General features: G+C 41.0%; 2 long non-coding RNA genes across 5 annotated transcripts in view; both read left to right on the forward strand.

The window, feature by feature from the left end:
• Positions 1-9,552: 9,552 nt before the first annotated feature.
• LOC125699057 (uncharacterized) lies at positions 9,553-10,734 on the forward strand. The gene is made up of 3 exons (XR_007379422.1): positions 9,553-9,663; positions 10,148-10,232; positions 10,423-10,734. It is a non-coding gene; the product is annotated as an uncharacterized LOC125699057 (long non-coding RNA).
• Positions 10,735-17,022: 6,288 nt separating this feature from the next.
• The window catches only part of LOC125699054 (uncharacterized), a 124,076-nt gene continuing 119,209 nt past the window's right edge, over positions 17,023-21,889 (forward strand). Inside the window, exons 1-3 of one of the 4 annotated variants that reach the window (XR_007379416.1) lie at positions 17,023-17,126; positions 17,534-17,641; positions 19,931-20,070. This is a non-coding gene — a long non-coding RNA (uncharacterized LOC125699054). The remainder of the gene's footprint in view (positions 17,127-17,533; positions 17,642-19,930; positions 20,071-21,889) is intronic. The other 3 variants (XR_007379418.1, XR_007379419.1, XR_007379417.1) reach the window with 3 other exon arrangements.

Below are 21,889 nucleotides of genomic sequence, written 5' to 3' on the forward strand. Positions count from 1 at the left end.
TGTGACTTCTGTATTGAGTTTGTAGTACAGCTTCAAATGCAAAAAAATCAGTTGAGGATGAAGGTGGGACAGTGCCTGCTCATAAAAGCCACCAGCTGTTAATTGCTATTAGTTTTCTTTCATTGGTCATTGGCTCTTGAGTGTCTAACAGTGCTTGCATTTTCCAGCTTCTAAAGAGTGATTTTAGCACGAACAATGCTGAAGAGAGAAAAAATACACACCATCTGTACTACTTCTTAAGATAATAAGCATGTCATTAGGGAAGGATTTGATTGTACAGAGTGAGCCTTCACAGCTCAGGAAGCGAAGAGAAGGCCAATTTCTTCCTTCACCCCCCACAACGTGCAAGAAGTGTTGCTCCAGTTTTTAAAAGCATGCTCATAATGGTGAGGTAACTGCCTGTCCTTTTAGGAACTGAAATACCACAGTCCCTGAAGTCATACTTCCTGGTGCTACAGTTATGTATTTCAGTATATTTTAAGACAAATTAGAGATGTTACACTGCACAGAGTTTCACTTTGAAGTGTCAAGGCTGAAATCATTGGTAAATTTTCCCTTCTGTAAATTGCTCTTTAGATAAAAAGCTAACAAATACATTTGCCTTTTCCTGATTTCTCTATTTTTTTTTTTCTTCTAATTGGTATCAAAGGTGCTTAGGCTGTGAGCAATGGTATTGATGGCTGTCACATAACACCCAAAGGTACGTCTTAGGAGAGGGGGGAAAATGGCATAAATAAAAGGGTAATAGCTTAAAAAGTGTCTCTTCTTCCATTGCTTAGTTCTGAATTGAGACATTTAAAAAGGAGAAAAGTTTTGATAATGTTGCAGCTTTCTACTAGTGGCTTACGCTGCCTTTTCAGCTGCTCTCCCAGTGCTAACTGTATTCTCCCATTGGAACAGGGTGACGTGCAATTTTCAGCACAGGGCAGGAGGCAGTGGTTTTGAGTGCAGGTTTATAACCAGTACTGTTGAAATGGATGTCACTGTGGGTCACAGCGTAACGCTGAAAACAGCAGCACAAAACATGTGCTATCTGGACTGTTACGTGGTGCTGCCTGTAGGACTTGACTTTCGATCAGAGTTTCTTTAAGCCCTTAAAAGCGTAGGGAGGAAGAATGCTGACATGGTAATCTGGGCCTGCTTCATGTTCTACCATCGCTTATTTTCTTGGCTGCCCCTATGCAATCTATAGGGAAAAATAATAATGATATGAAATACTTACAAGGTACAGTGTTGTTCATGCCTCAAAGAAACATGCCTGTCTGCAGCACTTACTGGGAGCCCCCCCACACCAATGGTGTGTGTGACTGCCTGGTTAAGAACTCCAGTTCTGCCAGTGTGTTTGCCAGCTGCCCCATTCCTCAGCCTGGATGCCCACCTTGCTCTGTGTGTTAATGCTGTGCTTTTTGTCTCTGTGTGTCTAGAAAGGAATGCAGTGCCTGGGTTAGGTAGCTCACATCCTCAATAAGCCGTGACAGCTGATATGATGCTAGGTTCAGCGAATAAAAGCATCACAGTTTCACAGCTGCATCCCACTTTTGAAAGCAAATCAATAGAAATGATGTTACTTTGTCACTTATGCTTGTTTTATGATCAACTTACACAATTTTTCTTCTCACCTGACAGAGGTGTCTATTGGTACAACTTGTATGGAGTTCCACAGGAATTGTGTTCTACTGTGTCCTGGAGAGGTAATGAGAGACCAAATAATGCCCTAGCTGCAGATATTCAGATTATTTGCACATGCTGAGCTATCACAGCCCTGTTAGAAGAAAGCGATAAGTGCTTCTTGCATCAGACAACCTTTCTCTGTATTTCACTGTAGGCTTTTACTTTAGATTACACTTTCACAACCCACAAAACACATCTCCTGTGGTTTCTGTGGGAATAAGTACAAAGGTTTAGTAGAAGAAATGGACTAAGATAATGGTAGTTTGATTCTTCAGCCTCTTGATGAGGAAACTTCCCTGGAACAGTTACTCAATTTTAGTATTATTTTCTCTAGAGAAAAAGAATTGAAAATCATGTTAAGAGATCAGCTTCAGCAAAAGCATAAACTTTTAATTGGAACAAACACCTTTTGAGTTCTAACCAAAGTTCAAATAGCTCTGTGTCCAAAATACGTATTACACTAGAGGTCTTTAACCCCATATTGAATATCTGAAGCTCCATGCTTCATATAAATATATTTATATATAATATAAAGCCTATTTTTAATATGACAGTGATAGACTTCATCATGGGCTGCGTGTCACTGGGTGTCAGCCCTGCTGTGGGGGAAGCAGGACAGCTGCTACAGAGCCCTTTCTTGACCAGAAGTTGTTACCAATGAACAGTTGGCCACTGTTCCTCTCCTACCTTTTTCCAAGCAGCCTGTGGAGAGATGCTTGACAAAGCAGTCATGAAAAACAAAGGTAGCATTTGAATATCAGAAATTACTTTGTGAGTAGGAGCAGCACAGCTGTATTTCTCCATGGATTTCATTATGAACCCGATTAAGATAAGGTTACTCAGAAAAACAGTATAAAAACAAAACAGGCTATTGTGGTAGGCCATGGTTACACTGTTTAATCAGGAACCTGTGAACTGTTAGGTGAGAAGGAGCGTTAACAACAGAATGAATAATGTAGGTTTGCGTGCTGCTAAAGCAGAACAAGGTCATTATAAGTAATACATGAACTTCTCATTACTTTTTCAGAAGGAAATGGCACTGAGGATTTGAGTATGGCCAAGTTGAAAGGAGTGTTTGAGAAAGGGAGTATTGAGGTTTGGGGTAGAAAATATGTTGAAGAAAGGTTTGATATATTGAAGAATGTAAGCGCTGTGTGCTTCCTGAAGTGCCACTATTAAACTCTTAAGTTGTTTAAAAGTTTATATGAGGAAAACAAATGCTACAAAAGAAAGTGAACCAAATCTTCATTATTTGTGTTGTTGCACAAGTATTTTTCTCAGCACGCTTATTTATTAGCAGTATTGTTTCCCACAGCCAAGCTTATAAAAGTGAGTGGGAAGAGGACAGCAATTAGATGATCCCTCTGACTCTTACAGGATTAAAAACTTCCTGTGCAGACAGACAGCTGAAATACAGCTCCTATTGAAATGAATGGTAGAACTCCTAATGACTTTCAGGGAGCCTATAATGATTTGTCTGACTGCTTGCTCATTTGGTCTATCTTGATTTATCTCAGGTTTGCTCTTCCTTTGTGTACTTATTGCTCTTGATGCAGCCTATCAAGCCACGCAACCCCCTATGATAGCTCTATAGAGATATATTTAATTTGATTTGCTGCTGTCCCCAGGAGTTTATTCGCTGTCAAACAGCTGCCTGTTGCAGTGAAACTTCAATATAGGAGAGCATAATGGTTTACGGATAGAGCATTTAACAACCACCACTGAATGGCATATGTCTGATAAATATGTTCAGATCATAGTTGTGGAATATGCAAAGGCCACTGTTCTGGAACACTTACAAGGATACAGCTAAAAATGCAACACAGCAGAGAGTTATCTGACAAACTTATTCATGAGTTTACAAACCCCTCTGCTATTTGGATGCTTTCATGCTGTACTTTTTAGTCCACTACTTCTAATCAGGTTCTTACTATAAGGATAAGGTAGGTTCAGTATATGTGCCTGTGCTTTGTTACTTTGCTATTCTTCATATCCCTCCATCACTGCTTGTTATTCTTTTTTTCCCCTCCAATTCAAAAGATGAAATAAAATCTATGTTAACAGCAAGTTAACTGAGGCTACTGGAGCGAAAAGGACAAAGAAATGCACATCATTTGCATGTGTTAATAGGAATAAGGAAGCTGAAAAAAAGAGACTGTGCCCATACTCCATCACTGCCAGCACAGCCGCTTGGAGCTGCCCTGATGCTGATCTACCGATGCTGGCTTTGTGCCACAGTACATCCCGTAAGTGAAGTCCTGCCCTTGGTGAAAGCGCTTTGATATTAATTTCAATAGGGCCTGCATTTCATCCACTTGTGTTAACGGAGTAATTAATTTCTATTATTCCCATTTGTATGTTGCTTCCCACGCGCTCTCAGGATCATATGGATGAGCCATAAAACTGAAAATGGAAACACTGGAGTATCGTGTTGGAAGGACATTTTCAACTGGGCGTAAAATGTTACCTTAAACCTTTACTCACGTTTATGGGTGTGGGATGCCACATGCCCTAAAAGCTTGCTTGCCCGCTCTCTTCCCTTCATCTGCTACCCACTCACACTGCTCCTCATCCCTTCAGGCCATTACCTCTCCCATTAGTCCTTCCAGCTCAATGGCTGTAAGGTGTAAAATAACTAATATATCCCATAATATATGGCAGTGCTCCAAAGACCTCCTTGGCGTTTGAACAATTAGAGCCAAACCTGCTCACTGTGAGGAAAGCATTTCCCACAGCAGCAAAGGAAGCATGTCAGATGGGATGCTAGGATCCAGCAAGACAATACCACAGGAACAAAGTGAGTGCACAAGCCCTTCTCATCCAGTAAGTGTGCTGACCCCATGGATAAAGTCCTGCCTTCACATAGGGCTGAGAAGACAGTTTGTGTCTACAGGGAACCTTCTGAAGTTGAGCTTCAAGTATGTGTGACTGAATTCAAGTTTGCCTTGATGCCCTGATGGCTTTCCCCCAGTGTGGTTCTATTGCTGTTTGGCCACAGGTCTTTGCTACTCTCCTTCAGTTGATTTACAGATGGGATTTCTGAAATGTACATCCATCCAGTTCCTCAGGTGTGAGGGAATTACCAACGCATGGCTTAAGCACTCACCTGTGTTTCCCTTTTAAAATGATGTGAACAGATGCAAAAAAGTCAGGCTTCATTTTTGGGTCCCAGCATCATCATTCTTGCTGCTCCTGGTACTCATCTCACAGGAATTTCATTAGGGTGAGGAAGAGAAAAGAACACTTTTTCACATGCTGTCAATCAAGTTATAGACTTATATCACAATCTGAGAGCAGCTCTTCACGTGAAACTGTGGCACACTGCTGCAGATTTCCAGGGAACTGCCTTTTTTCAAGAGGAAAAAAAAGAAAGGAGAAATGATATTTGCTTTCTCTCACTTGGGTATGCATGTACACAGCAAGTGCATTTTGTAAGCTTGTCCTGTGAGTGGCAGACTGGCGTGGAGTGCTCATACGTGTTCTAGCAATAAAAAGCATGACATATTTTGCAGGAAAATTTGCAGAATGACTCTAATCCAAGCAAATCTGAAAACAGTCACAATCTTTAAAGGGATTAAGGTCCTAACCCAGCTCTTCTTTCATAGTATCTGGAGAAAAAGCTGCTGGAAAATGGTATAAAAAATAAATACCCACACAAGAATACAGGAGATGGAAAATACCTAAGAATAATTAAATAAACAGTACTTCAGATAGTGGATCTCTTCTATATAATGGTAATGAACAGTTCTTCTGCAAAGTTAGCATGTTTAATCAGTTTTATGGGTATGTGCACACCCCCCTCCCCCGTGATGTGCTGATGGTCTGTGCTCTCTCAGTTATGTTTTGTGCCTTAGGATGAGGTGCTTGTCTGTTTCTTGATGAGTACAGAAGCTTCAGGGTGTAGCAGAGAGGTCCTGGGAACGTTTCAGAATAATAACAACAGTATCAATGGAGAAGAGGAAGCAAAAGGTGACTGCAGGAGAAAACCAGATTAAAGGGAAAGTTATCACAGGCCTCACTTCTGCTGGGTCAGTGTCGGTCTGCCCTGGATGTCCTTGAAGTTTTTCTTGATGAATTTGAAATCACAGATGTGTTTTTGTGTGTGCGTGCACAAACAAGGGGTGCATGCATTTTTAAACAATGTGTTGTTTTGTCTGGGTGTGCTGTTCTGTGAGGGGAGTTTTGCTGTGCATTCGGGGTGGGCAAAGACTCCAGTTAGATAAGCATGCGGCCTGAGAACTACTGCTTGAAGAGGAAAACAGAAGAAAACCAGGGGCCAAAACAAAGCCTAACAAAAAATTATAATAACTTCAGGATGTGTGTATACATTCAGATGCTGTACATTTACTGCAGGTTATTATAGGAGTGATCTGAGTTATATTTTGAAGCTTTTCTTATTAATAGAGAAGCGTGGAGGAATGTAATATGTTTAGCTTGTCAGAATACCAGCTAGAGGGTGAAAATCAGAGGAACCTTCAGAGGATTTAGCACCACCTCATTGATTCAGTGGGACTTCAGCAGCTTAGCCTGGCTAGAATATAACCCAATAAGTGTAAAAAAAACCCCAACACATTAAGCCACATAAAGAGATGAAGTTAAGCAGCATGAAGCTTGTTTTTGCAATCCTTCCTTAAGTACTTGGGGTTGCTCTTTTATGAGTGAAAGAATTTGTCTTGAAATTTGTCCAGAGTGACAGGGAACAGCTGAGCAGAGAAATTATGAGAAGCCCAAAATGTAAACAAAAACAAAATTTCAAACCTTAGTTTTTCTCACTAATTACCCCCTCAAGAATCCCAACGTCTGGTTGTTCCCTTCTTTCTGTTCCAGGGCAGCACTTTGTTGGAAGCTATCTATATGAAAGCATGCATGCTACCTGTTTATAGGTTTTTTTCCTCCAGGAAGGTCCCATAATTCTTTCTAATCTACTTAAAGGATTTAGCCAAAGTATTAACATGAGCCAGAAGGGATAATGTTGTTATTCTATCATAGAATAACATGAATATCCTTTAATATAGGTAGTGTTTGTGGTCCGTACCTCAACTTTTCTACATGTTACCACTTCCTTTTCTTTCCCTGTTCTTTATTTTCACTTCAGCAGTAGATCAGTTATTTCCATCTCTGCTTAGTCAGATGATCAATAATTCAATATGCAATATTTCCCAAACAAACCCCACAGGACGCCTATGAGGTCAACGAACACACTGTCGAGGGATCTTTCAGTCTTTTCTTTTTGCCAGCTCTGGTGCAGTGAACATGTGCCAAGTCTTAAGCCAATGAGTGCTTTCCTCTCTTTGACTTACTGGTGTACCCTGATGACTTAGGGCTACAGCTTTTATTGGTGTTGTATCCAATTATATCGTACAAATCCAGCCTCCACTGTCAGTACTCTAAGCTAGGCACATGTGGGCATTATGGAAACTGTACACGTATATTAATGAAGGGATTGGTTGGAGCTCATAAGCTTTGTTGATAAGCTAACTTGGGCACGAGTCGGGACCCATGTGTTTGAGCAGGCTGAAATCCTACCAGCTATAATACAGGCAGTCCATGGTTGCCATCCCCTCACCTCTCCCAAGGGGAGCTGATCAGAGGGGACAAACAATGAAGCCAGTGTCAGTGTGTACAGAAGAGAGCCAGGGCTCCGACAGATCTCCTTGCCAGCACCATCAGGCCAAGAGCTCAAGTCTGAGTCATGTCCTTTGTGGACCCTGAAGATACACTGACAATAGTCATTCTAATACAGCTTTAGACTGATGTTGAACTGGGAAGGCTCTAGGTCGGTAGGTACTGAGGGTTTCTGATCCATTACTTTTTAGGACATTTTGAGAGGCAGGAAATACATTTCTGCTTCATTTCAGTGCCTCTGCAAAAGATTTACCATAATCCTTGTTTGCAATTGACAATTCTGGCCAATGATTCTAAGGTTTGATTTGGCAACTGAACTTATAAAATAATGAACATAATCCCTCCATCCTCCACTGAACAGCTGGTGCTAACTTATTAAAAGGCAACCTCATTCTGCACTAACTTTTGTTGGATCTTTAGCTATTCCACCTTCTGAATGGCATGTTTACTCAATATTCTTTCTTTCTTCTATATTTCCACTAGCCTTTCTTCTATTTACTTATCTGCATTTCAGTACCTACTCTTCTGTATGTTAGGATGCATTGCTTCATGTAGTATTACCTTTCATCTAAAGCCTACTATTGACCCAAATGCTGTCATCCTTCTCAACTATGATGTTTCTGAACCACTTTTAAGATCAACAATTTGCAACCCTTTCTACCTGATCTCCCTCCGCTACCATTCCGTGTTTGAAAACTTCTCATTTTCTTGTTATGCCGCACCTCCTCATTGCTGTCTGCCAGCCCATCTGCTCGCTTTTCTTTGAGACCTGTCTGTTCCGTATGCATTTTTATTCACAGAGTACGTGTTAGTGTCATTGGTCCTCTGTGACACAGCAGATGCTTAGGGAGCCTTGGCATTCAGCTTTCCCCAGATCAGGCTGTATGGTTTTCTTACTTAAAACTGGGTATGGTAGTCATGTGGAGAGAGAGTCCTGCAGTTAGTGCATGCAGCCACTCCAGTAATCAGCCCATACAACAGACATTTATCCTAACTGGAAGGAATTTGAATCACATTGGATTCTCTCTTCCTACCTACTGCAGCTTTAGCCGTAACACGTAGTTCAATTTACTACTTCTTGACTAAACGGTTCTTCCATGCATTAAGACAAAATAAAAAGAGGTGTAGAAGTACTGTTTAATGGTTTCCCTATAACAGCATTAGTGTGGGTGCAAGTGTCTCACTAAATACATAAATGTAGATAATCCTTTCTTTCTAGCTCTCTTCTCTCAGGCTACGTTTTTTTTTCCTTTATAACTCATCCCTGGAGAAATGTTCACAGTGAAAAATCATTGCTAACTTCATTTTTTTTTGCCTTCCCTGTGAATTTCTTTCCTGGAGCAATAATAAGAAATAATGGGTGCAGTGCTTTCCCACAGAGTCTACGGTATATAACAAATAGTCTGGTGTTTTATTTGTTGTTGCCGTATTTAATTTAAGCGTATTAATTTTTCTCCTTGGCTTATCTGTTTTCTTTCTAAGTGCGGAGGGCCTTCCAAACCTTTTGGTAATGTCACTTTAGGAACCAGATTGGCTTTGTAGTTATATGTGGAAACTAAGATTCTGGTCTCGAGTCTCACCTGCTTCCTTTCTGGATTAACTTCAACAGTTCCCCCTTTTCTTGAGCAATCACCAATGACAAGTTGTGGGCGTCCAGCTTAATAAACCAACTGCAAACCAATCAATCAGAGCCTATGACTTAAACTGACAGAAGAAGAGAGATGTTTTCTTGGTGTCTCTGAAAAGAAGACCAGCTGAGCCACAGAAATCAGTCTTGCTGGTCTTAATCCCTGTATGTCTCAATTTACCTTTTTGTAAAATGGTTGCAATATCTAATTCACAAGGAAGGAGCGCTCAGTCTATTTAAAGCTTATGAAACACTGCACAGCTCTGACTGGATTGCATTTGCTGAGTGTTATGTTAAATGACAATATTATTTTCTGTCATTGTGCTACTGCTCTGCTTAGAACAGATTAGGGAAAAGCAGGCTGGGTGGGCAGATTCACTTTTTATATCTGAGCAAATTTAGCAAATCCAAAGACAGAAAGATTTCCTTAGTTACATCTTTGTGACCCTGTTTTCTTCATTAATTCACAGTTAGAAAGAGAGACATTTGCATTGTAAATGGCATCACTAATAACAGCGTTCATTTTCAGTCTGTAGGTTCATCGTTTTGACAAGCAAGGATTCTCATTAAGCAAGGGTGGGAAAACGGAGACTGCAGAAGCCTGGTTTGCATCATCTGGACTGGACTTGCTCTGTGCAGATAGTCTCTGTGCACTGGGATGGAGGGATGAAGCAGAGCAGCCCGTGATTGCTCCAGCTGAGCAATGCAGGCTCAGAACACCTTGTTCAAGTGGCACTCAGGTGCGTGGCTGATACTTCTGTGCTTTGTGTCAATAGCAGAGGAAGCACTTCTCTGGCCTTTCTGCCCTGTAGGTATCCAAGGATTCTATCGTGTGACAGAGACCTGAGCTCACCTGTTTCTCAGTCTGGAAAACATCAAAACAAAGACAAAAAAAAAATTATGCATGTTTAAAAACATAAAAAAAAAAAAAGTGAAAACAAGAAGTTTAGGAAGAAAATTTATCTTTCATAGCTCTTAAAATAATATTTTTAAAAAATCACAAAAAAAAAAACAGAAGTAAACATCACAGATTAAAACGTTGGTTTACACTTTTTCATCCTTAGATCTGAAGGGACGATCCCTGTAGTCATTCTGTGGTTCCTTTCTGCTTCTTAGAGCTGTTGGAAATAAGTAGCTGCTAACTATAAGTGGAGTAGAGGCACTGCTCTTGATGATGCTGCAAATAACTGAAGGCCTTCCTCTCTTCCTGTGCTATCCTTGTAGGTTCAGTTCTACAGAATCACTATAAACACAGAATCATTGTGTGAACACTTCATCCAGCATAGTGGAGCTTCCATTGCATGGACAGGTAAGCAATGGGATGTAGTTCCAGTAGCATGAGCACAACAATGAGAACTGCTGAATGTTTGGCTTACAGACCAGGCTTGGCATGGGGTGCTTGTTTCTTCAGTTCTTTCTGGTTAATGCTTGCTGAGTGATTTTTCAGAAATAATTTAATCTCTATTGGCTTCTTTAGCATTTTATTCTTGCTCACATAGATGCTGTTTGAAGGAACACTGAGATTCTGGAGTGAAAGCTGCTATATGACTTCAAAACATGGTTGAACAAGAAGTGGAGCAGCCTAATGAAGCGTGGATCCAGCTACTGGAGACTTTAAAAATGTAAAGAATTTTTTCTCTGGTATTCAAAATCTAGGTGACCTGTCAGGCCCTTGTAGATCGCTTCTGAACTGACAATACTCCAGTGCCTCCTCCAGGTGGATGCCCAACAAGCAGGATGGAGGTACAAGCAGGGGAACCTGAGCTGTTCATCTGCAGCACAGTGTTTATGAAGAATACTGATTTATTTCTTTTCAGCTGCCATTCCAGTTGGGAAGTTTACCTAGCCAGCTTAGGTTGTCTTTTCAGGTGGTTCTCACATTACTTTTGATGGCTGCCGATTGTAGTGCAATTATAGTTTACATTTACATTGTACGAAATTACTACTATACTTTATAATCTTTTCATTTCTATATTTATTCTCATGGCTGCAAACAAAAATAAAGACTGGCTTTCTTTTCTTGGAGAAAATTAAACGTGTGTTACTGTTGTGTATGCCACCTACTTTATTGTACTTCTTCAAAGCAAAGAACGGCCCCTTTTAAAAATAATAACAATAATAAAAACGTACTTACCCTTGCATCCAACCCATAGGTAATCCGTCCTTGAAATTACAAAATATATTTGTAATAATCTTTAAAAAATGTATGCATTTCTGCAATACTTCTGAAACCAACCTACATTTTTTCCCTGTCACCTATATGTACTCATTATACCTTGGGACTTCTAAAACAATTTGTCTTAGACTAACAAGCACAGCTGTTCACAGCAAGTTTTAAGTTATGTTTTGGCCTGTAGCTAGCAGCATCCTAATAATATATAATAGTAATAGTAAAGAAATGCAAAAAAAACAACCCACAACAACTTGAAGAATGTAATCAGGAAACAAGAAAATAATATCCCTTAATAAAAAGGAGATTGCAGTCCACAGTCATGACTGGAAGTGCCATTAGGAAGTTAGCTCTTCATTATCTATTATACCTGGAGTATTTGATTTGCAGCTGTGAGCAATCTTTAATGCACAAAAAGGCAGGACTGATGTAAATGTAATTTGCAAGTAGTCAAATGTCCCAACTTTCAGCCTCTCCTTATTGTCTGTGATTATATTGCTCTCCTTTAGAATGTATTTATCACGTAGTCAGATTTCTTATTTGCTTTGTTATGTGACTTTAAATGTACCTTCTCTCATCCTCCTTCCTTTCCTTGGGTCTATAGGAAATTAAGATTGGTGAGTCGCCACTAAGACTGCAGTGTCATAAATAAACCACTGTGAAGTCAGGGACCCAACTGTAGGCCATTAATGAGAGAGGTAGGTGTGAAATCAGAGGATTCAAATCAATGAAGCCATTTTATAGGATGAAGACTGGTACTGTATTTTCCAAGGAGTTCTCAAACCCTTCATTTGCACAGGCACAGAGAGCCATGCTCAGTAAATTCCTTTCTGTAGCATCACTACACTTACATTACAGAGCACAGCTCTGAACAGTAGGACATTCTCACCAGGACCCAGCATTTCTAAGGTACCAAGATATTCCAGATCTTCCAGTCTTGACTAAGTTTGGAACTGGTCACCTGTGCACAACTGAGAAGGACTGCATGTACAAGGAATATCATATTTCATATTGCAACACTGAAGCAAGGATACACATTTTGGAGCAACAACCGTACATAAAAAACAAACTGACATAATACCATCTTATTTCTGTTGATGTCATTTGAATTATGATGACTTACTCAAGCTGAGGTTCTGGTCCTGTAAGTTAGTAGAAAGATTATTCCCCTTTGGTGACTTTGAGCCAAAACAGAATAGAACTGTGACAGTGGGAAAAGCTGAATTAGTCATCGGTGATAATTCAGCAGCGCTGTGGCCCAAAGCTTTGCTCCAGGCACAGGAGGGGATAAGGCGAGATGCTCCTCGGATCAGGGCTCAAACATAAGTCTTATGCAACTTATGCTGCTGGGAAATAAAGCTGTGCCAGCGACATGTGTGCTTTTAACCTCCAGTACATTTATGTGAGAAAGCAGAGAGAATGAAAATGTGTAAATGTGCCTGTCAGAAACCTTGATCAGTCAGGGAGGTTTGTAATATGCTTGTAAAAATATAGTGTGGTCTATGGCTTTTATATGGCAGTTCTTAAGACAGAATCACAATTCTTTAAATAACTGCTACTTAAGTCATAGGAGATCAAGTCATAAAGAAAATGGTACTGAGAATTTTCTCCTGCTAAAAGGCTTGGTGACTTTAACAAATGGAATGTTTCAGGCTCTTAACAGGCAGCCTTTTGCTGCGTGCGTATTTATTCATATGCTTAACCTTAGGCCCTGTGAATTGTCCCATTAATGCCCCCTGATGCACTGCCTTTACATTAGTTAAGCTGGGTGGAGCCACAGCAAGTAGCCCTGGATAGAGACCAAGATGCTACTGCACTAAATGCTGTGCAAGACTGCCCCAAAAGCCTGCCAGGTAAAGTTCAACAGAAAACGGATAGATAGAGGAGAAACAAACTCAGGGAAAAGAAGAGAAAGCACCAAAATCTTGTGTTGTGGTGTGTTTGGGTTAGCCAGGCCTGACTTTAGGTGGACTTGATGACACTGAAGGGTTTAAAAGACGTTGTGCAGAAGCACTTGAGGAACCTGTGCCTCAGGGGTGAGTCAGGGAGAGGACAAATCTGTGCTCCCCTCCGAAAACTTAAACCTGAGGGATGAAAATTATGCACAAATACAAATCTTTGCAAGTCTAGTGCCTATGTGCTCAGGGTGATTTCTCGTGTTTCTCATGATGTATTTGGGTTGTATAGTCAAATCTTATATGCTTGGCTCCATGGGGTAAAATAATTAAAGATTAATAAACAGATCCAACACAACAAAATTCTCGTTATGAACAGGCAGAGTTCTTCAGCTTGAAAAGACGTAGGGATAGATATACAGGAGCTATGTGTGAATAATTTCCATGAGGCTGGTATTACTTAAAGGCAAATAGAGCTTTCACAATTTATGGCTCCTTTCTTGGACAGTTGCTTTGGTTTTTAAAAACACTTTTTGGTATTTCCTTAATTTCTTTCTTTTCCTTCCTGTTCTCTCTATGCCATGCTTGAAGAATTGCCGCTATTAATATTTCATAACCTCCAGAGTACGTGCTAAAAACGTGGAAATGTAGAAACAAATCACATTTTGGTATTAATGCAATATTGCAGAGCGTAGTTCTCAAGGCTGTGCAAAGAAAGGATTAGACTTTATGGAGGAAAAACCTAGCAGTAAAAATGTGTCTAGCAAAACACATTGAGAGTTTTTAAACAGTTTAAACAATTTTATCACATCCTGTAGTGACTTATTAACAGTGTCTTCAACCTTTATATATTCCAATAACAACCTGATGTCTTCATCTTATCGTAGGGAACTATAATTGGCTGAATCCAGGTACCACTGCCCGGAGGCCATACAGTCTTATAGACTTTAATGGCTCATTAGGTATTTATTCACTTTAACTTAAACAGCTCAGCCATTTGTGGAAAATGAGTCTTTAAAACAGAATTAGGGGGTTTTTTTTGTGGTTTTTTTTTTTTTTTTAACCTAAGAGTAGTGTATAACTTGAACTGCTACTGAATTTAAATTTCCAAACCTGCCAGTTTAATTTGGCCTTGCTGTCTTCCTTTTTCAAATGGGTTACAGCTTTGCAATCATTCCTTACGCTGAAGATCTGGTGGTAGTTAAAGCTACTTTAAATTAAACAGAACACTTCCTGTAGTTAAAAAACAAACTGACACACCACTAAGTGACCGATGAATGTGTTTTGATAACTCATACTGACAGGTGTCATCTCTACAGGCGATCTCTAGCCTTTAATCATCAGGAAGCTGAGACTGGAGTGGGTTCTAATCAATCTGAATTTTAGCCAGGGTGGTGGGTGGTTCTCCTCTACTGTTCAAAACATCCTCAACACACATGGTGTACCTTGAGTTGTGTCCAAAAGTATGAGCCTCTGAGAGAGACTGTACAAGTTCCCAGAGGATGTACAGTGAGTTGGCTTGAATGGGTCCAGCTAAAGCCTGCACTTGGCTTGGTCAACAAACAGTGGTCACACTAACAGGTGAACCTTGTGTCCCCTTCTGCTTACTGATCTGGTTAAAGGAAAACGTGGATTGTGAACAGCTCTGTATGAGGATACAGAAAATGCTGAGCTCACAGAGCACTTTCTAGCTGCTGAACCATAGCCCTCACTGTGACAGGACCCGTGGTAGAGGCTAAAACAGGAATCATCACTGTGTAAGAGTGGTTTGAGACATCAGTTCTGCTGATACACAGTCTCTTGTCTCCCATTCACATAAATCTTTTCTGTGTGCAGTAAATGTGACTGAGAATGAGAGCTTATTCTGTACTTCTAGTTCTGCACTTCTAGTTTTCCTGAGAAAAATACAGTTCCTGAAAAACTGTAAAGCCCACAAAATGCTTAGGAATCAAAATAATACCTTTAATATGAACAGATTGTGATGGTGTATACATGCTGCACACATCAGCATGGGGATAGGGGCTAAAATACAGCCTTGGTAGAGTTGGGGTCTAAAGAGCAAAGAGGCCGAAAGTGAAGAAAAGCAGATGTTCTTCCCTTTAGAATACAGGAAAAAATACTGAAGGATTGTCCTTCTATCAGAACAATCATTAAGGTTCGTTAGTTACTTTAACTCACATAGAATGCAGCTTAAAGGCAATCTGTATCTGATATCACTCTGCCAGCTGAAGCAAAAGGTTTTCTTTTCCTTTCCTCCCTTTTCACAAAAGGCATTGCCAAGAGGGAATGGCAGGAGTCAGGAGCCTGTTTACTTATGCCATGCCCCCTTTTCATTATCCCTTGTCTGTTTTCTGCATGCTGAACACTGTCTACAACTTTCAATACCCAATTTAAATTGGTTTCAAATAAGTGGCAGAGGAATGCATAAGCAAAGATTTCTGTTTCATGTCAGGGGAACAGAACAGCGCAGAGAGCATCTTGGTCATCCTTTCTTTTAAGCTTGTATAGTCTGCTGCTCATATGCTACCTTCATTGATCAGCACCTTTGAAAAATGAGCCCATTACTGTCTACACAAAATGGTTCTATGAACCATTTTTAAACAAGCAATACATCTACAAAATTAACCCCTGGACAGCTTTCAAGGTTTTCGCCCTCTCACAATAACACGGTCACACTTAGGATAGGCATCTTGATATTTAATTACTGCAGACAACAGGAAGGTCTGCAGTACCTATGCTACTGAAAAGATAACAGTGATGATAGAATCACCAGGACTGAATGTCACTATGATGTGCATTAAATGCTGCCATATCTTGCTGTATGTACCCCACATCATGCAGTGAATAGAGGGGACTGTAGTGCTCCTCTTTTCCTCCCAGCAGCTCCATCCTAGGAAAAATTATTAGGATAACAGTTCTTCTGGGACAAGATAGTTATCTCCTAAATCAACACTACTTCCTAATGAACAGCTCTTGAGTTGGGTCTAGCTCTGCTTAATTTAAAGTAGTTGTGTTGACATAATATATTTAGACTTCTGTAATGTGTTTGACTTCATACTGCACAACATTCTGATTAAAAACAATTATCGCTATACAAAATCGGCGTTGCTCATATTAAATGGCTCCCAAAGTGCCTCACTGATGGCATGTGGAAGGCAGCTTTAAGCCAGGAACCAGCACCAGTTCCTCTGGGGTCTCCACACCGACAACCCAGCAAAGTGCGGTGGGTGTAAATGGCACAAAAGTCCAATTTCAATAGCAGGTCAGGGTCATGAGGCGGATGGAGATCATCCTGCTGTTAGGAAAGTTTTAGCTACAGTAAGCTCGCTCAATCATCTTTATCCCCAAAAATACCAGAGCAAAGCCTTCACCTTTAATTATTCAAGCAAAGGGAGAGCCCAGTGAGGGATGCCCCTGGGGAGCATCTCCAAGTGCTGGGGGACACAGTCCCTCTTTTATCCCTGCACCCCAATGCTGCTGAGCCCTTCCCCCTTGGCTGACATAGGTTCACTCCCACAGCTCACCCTTCCTTTGTTTATACACACTTTGTAATCTGGATTCAGAGCTTGTTGTTTTGCCCAACTGGAACTATCTTTGTATCCTGTCAAATTTATCCCTCTTTGTTATGTCCAGTAAACAAGATTTACATGCAGGTGCTAAGCTAGCTGTCATAGATCTGCAAGATAAGTTTGTTTAACCAGATCCTTGTGACCAAAATGCTTCTTCTCAGCTTTATCTTGTTCTTCAGGGACCCCTATCCTTCCTTTATGCTTCCCAGATACCAGCTTCTTTGCACAGCCACCTCATCCTTATTTCTTCTGCACAACAAAGCCCAAATTCATAACTAAGGCCACGCTTCCCAAATAAGTGCTGTGAAATAGAGGTGGACCAACCTGACAGCAGCAGTCCCTGCTGCAATCCTTTGTGCACCTGCTGTGGTTCTAGAAGGTTCTGGAAGGTTCTGCACAGCTCCAGTGGCTGCAATCAGCGCCAGCTGGATCTGCAACCCCTCCTCAGAGCACCTGTGGTCACTCAGCACAGTGCCTCGAGGGGGGAGAAGTTAAGAGAGGAAAAAGCACTGCCTGGCAGTGAGAAGTGACGGGAAGAAGTGTGAGAAGCAGTGATGTGAGCTCTAGAGGTGAGGAGGTGCTCGGAGCCCGCGTTCCCGTGTTCCCTGCAGCATAGCACGGGACGTGCAGGGGGAGGAAAGCAGAGTGCAGAGGTGCGGTCACAGCCCTGTGCACAGCTCGGGGGGGAGAAGCTCCGGGAAGAAGGGAGAAGAGTTGAAGGTTTAATTTTGTCTGCGCTTCTCGCCATCCACATCTATTTTAATTGGCCGTACGTTAATTTCATTTTCTGCTTTGGCTGTCGCTGGAAGCACGGCGATCTCATCTCTCTGCTCAAAGTAATGCAGCAGTCCGTCTGGCTGAAGGAAGAGGTCTGCACGTGCTCTGCTCGCAGCCCGTGTGAGGAAGCAGGCGGTCAGCACGCCACATTTGCTTTGCTTTAAGTGTAGTCTCTCTAATTGAAGATACGGCTCCACAGGTCTCAGGAACAAAGAATTGACCTTCGTTGACTTGAAGCCAAACCGCAGCAATTAGCAGCTGAAAGCAGGAGGAGAGCTGGGGGCGGACAAGGGAGCCAGCAGTTCAGGTCAGGCTTTGGGTGCTAGAATATCACGCAGTGACTCAGCGTGGGGGAGAATTCGCTGAGGGATGTTGAAGAGTTTTCCTTATTTCACGTTATCTTTGTTCTAAAAATCTGTTGTAACTCCTGCCACGAATTAAGGTGAGAATCCAGGAGTTATCGAGTGATGTATTTTGACCTGGATAACGCTGAAGGTCAAATGGAGAAACGTAGCTTTCCCTTCTGGTCTAAAAATTCCATCAATGAATGAGATCACAGCCTGCGATGCTGAGAGTTCCAGCATGGTAATTTCATGTCAGAACAGTGCTTTACTGCTGGTTGATATACTTAGTAACATAAGTACGTTGAATCAGAGCAGAGGAACTTGCTTTGGGATTAATTTTAGTTAGTGGACTTATTTTTGTTTTTCCCACTGATCTCCATTGGAGACTAAACATCTTGAAGATGCAGCAATGTGATGTTTTTCTGTAAAGTTGATTCACCCAAATGTAGAACTACTGGAGCAGCGATCTGCCATGAGAACAGAGTGGACTGAAGGGGCTTTACCACAAACTCTTCATTAAAACATCAAGGTGGAATGGGGTTTTTCTGCAAGGATTCTAACAGCCACTATTGATTCCCACAGGGAAAACCAATTCACCCCCTTTTTTCCCATTGGCGCCATTTTGTCAGGTGCCATTTTGTCAGCCTACCCCCTGTGCTGCCATCTATCCCACAGCAACAAACTGGAATGGTATATTGGCAGGAAGGTTCAACCTTTACTGCCATACCACTATCAGTTGCCTCTGGTGTCACAGACCAACATAACATAGCAGGTGTGACTTCTGGAGCAGCCCTTCCTTTAGGTAGATCTGATCTAACTTAAGAATTTGGGTTCTTTCTGCAGTCTGGTGGAACTGATTATAAGACCTGTGAATAACCCAAATAACAGGATTTGCATTTGGGAAACTTGTCAGCATTTGATGTAATCTGCTTGCGTCAGTATGAAAGACGTGGGGAACACAGAGCAGGGACAAAGATCTGTGCTGTGATTTAATGAAGGTGGTGATCCTCTCCATTAAGGCCGTTTCACTATTTTTCATGGGCACATGAGAATTACATTCCTTGCTGTTGTACAGTTTTCTGTCAGGTTAACCCCTGAGCACAGCACTCCAAAGGTAACACTGCTGTGTTCCATACAGCATTCCACATCATTCCATATCACATTCTCACTGAATGCATTGCCCTTGGGTACACTGGGGTTAGTTAAGCAGTATTTCTAGATGTTTGATTACCACGTTGAGATAATTAATGGGCTGCATGCTATCTCTATTAATTAGACCATGCTCAAGCCTTGATAAAGTGTGTGTCCTTATAGTGCAGCATAATAGTTTCACAAATCCCCTACAAACTGTGGTTAATTACAAGCTCATCATGATTTCAGGATCTAAGAGAGGAGGAGAAAGAAAAAAAAAAAAACCCTCAACTTATTTTTTTTTTTTTTTAATGGTTGTTAAATAATTCTAAGAAAAATCTCCCATGAAGTGAAAGTAAGGACGCTTTTTGGAAGATGAAGTGATTTGATGAAAAGAAACTTTTTTGTCTTTCAGACAGTTTAACAATTTAACTGCATCATTTTATATGTGTATGTGTACTTAAGAAATCCAAAGTAAGGAGGCCAAGACCCCTTTTTCTTTTGTAAAACTTTGAAGAAGGCATTCTCTTCTTGCTTTTGTGGGGTTGAGCAAGCCTAGGAAGGAAAAAAATACAGTAGAGACACATTGCTTCGTTGGAGGGGCAGAAAGACAGTAATCTATAGTTGATATTTACTGAAATTTATAGCTTTACACAGCAGTGCAGAATCCCCTTTTCAGAATGCCATGAGAACACACCTTCCACTGCTCAAATCGCAAGCTCCCATCACAGCGTAAAACCTTTTTTCAATCCTGCAATCTCTAGTTGTCCTTGCTTTCAACCCCTTTGACTGCTGCGTTCTTAGGGATGCTCAGAAGTGAAGACATACGTCCACATCTGACAGCAGGGCTGTGCAGCCTGAGAGTACACTCCTTAGGCAGAAGATCACATGCACTGTTTGTTTTTATTTAAGACAGAGGCAGCTTATCTGCCAACTCTAAAGCAGAAAAAAGGAGTTCGGTCCGCTCGCTATTGTAAAAGTTCTTTTAAAATATTAGCATGTAGTATTAAATGTAAGAGTTAACATTATTCTGTGTGCATATCACACACAATGTGTACTAAAATTATAGTTAATTGCAATTTCATGATCTGTGTGGAAATGGTTTTGTGTTTAAACTACAGGTTGGTTATTTCCTCGGTTATCTGAAGCAGTTGTCTGCAGTGTTACGAGTGGCCTGTTCATACTGACTCACTGCAGCATCACTTGGCCTTTCCAGCTCCCTGGGATGAAAGCTGCTTGCACGGAAGCATCAATGTCAATGGTAAGCTCAAATATGAAGTTAAAAATACTATCAAAGCAGATTAGAGAGTATTTGTTCAATTACTGTCTATACAAGCCATCTGGCAGCAGGGCATGAAAGGTAATCGGCTTCGTTTTAGGAGTGGTATTTCACTTCCTAAGCACCTTGACTAAGAGATGCAAATGCAGGTCTGTCTGTCTTTAAAATGGTGGCTGATCACAGCTCTTAAGACTTAATTTAAATTTGCTTTAAGAAATGTCATATTGCTGGGAAAAAAGGTACAATGTCTACACATGCAAGTATTTTGTCTAGGTAGACAGATTCTCCTCTTTTTCTATTTGAAAGTTCAGAGAAAAAAAGCAGGAGAAAAGGGAAGAATAACAAAAAAACCCCCTCACTTAAATAGGAGTTGAGATTACTCAGTATTTCTTAAAAGAAAAAAGGAAGAATGTTTCTCAGCACTGGTGAATCAGACCGTCATAAAACAGTCTTCGTGCCCTGTAAAAGCAAGATAAACTTTCCTGTTCTGCTGTACAAACAAAGGAAGAGTCTTGCAAAACAGCACATTTCTTCTGCTTTGACGTCCTTTTCTCCAACAAAACTGGAGTGTGGATCTCTACCGGAGCAAACTACAGTTTGCAGAAGACATGCAACTTTATTCCTATGTAAGCCCAGCTTAAACACAGGGACTGTTTCCTGTTCTAGATTTGTGTGGCCATTAGCAACCGAGATTTAGTGTTCACCTGTGCCTTGCTGCACAAGAAAGAACAGCAAATAAGAGCCAGGTGTAAATGCTGGATTAATTTGAGGAGGCTGAGGGCAGGTGAATGAGGTAGAGAGGTTCACAGCAGCAGCCTTCCAGTAGATGGCTCTGTTATACACCAGACTGTCCTACAGCTCCTCCACCTCTCCCCAGTGAACCCTGTTTTGTCTCATGCAGCCTTCTAGCGCAGATCTACACATCTTTGCCTTTTCATTTGGACAACAGTGTCAAGCGTAGGTGTCTCTTGCAATCTTACCAGTTTTTCTCCTGGTGCTCACACATAATTATGAAGCTTCATGACAACACAGCAACTTTCTTAGTAAAACCCCAGGGCATAGAATAAACCAGTACTTGTCAAGCTGATAGGCTGAGTGAGAACTGGTAGCAGAGGAAGAGAGTCCAGTTGAATTACTGGTGGCACATTTATTCAGGTAAAATTTAACAAGATCAATTAAGGCTCTTTGTTTAGTGGAAGGCTACTTCACAGATGTTATTTCCAATTTCAGTTTTTTTTGTTGCTTTGTTTTTTAGTGAAGAGCACAATATGGGGTTGATGAGTCTTGTTATTTTGCCTGTAAAGAGAGGTCTTAAATGCTCAGAGATGCCTGCCAAGTGCAGCCGTTCAGTTCTACACCACAGAACTAGATGAGTTTTGCTCGAGTTATAAAATACATTAATTTAAGATTATACCCCTGTATGCTGTGGAACATATGTAGGTACAGCACAAAGATGACAATTTGTCAGGCCCTCCTCTAAGCCCTTTTTATGAAGAATGAGATCCCATTTGGACCAGTTACAAGTGAATGGACATTATATGCTCAAAATCATTTCTTTGTTGCTTAATACAGCAAAATATTGTCGGTGTAATTATTTTTGTGCCATTCTTTTGTCCTGTGGCATCAGTCCAAATGTGATTCCTGCTCTACCTGGCTGTAACCCAAGACCACTTCACGTAAGGCCCTCAGGATCCTAATTCTCTCATTCAACTATGACCAGTGTCTGTGCAGTTTTGATTCACCATACGATGGTCTGTGTGGAGAATTCCAAATGCAGTTCTAATTGTCAGCGGCCTCTTGC

The sequence above is a fragment of the Lagopus muta genome, chromosome 12 (assembly GCF_023343835.1).
Source record: "Lagopus muta isolate bLagMut1 chromosome 12, bLagMut1 primary, whole genome shotgun sequence".
Lineage (NCBI taxonomy): Eukaryota > Metazoa > Chordata > Aves > Galliformes > Phasianidae > Lagopus > Lagopus muta.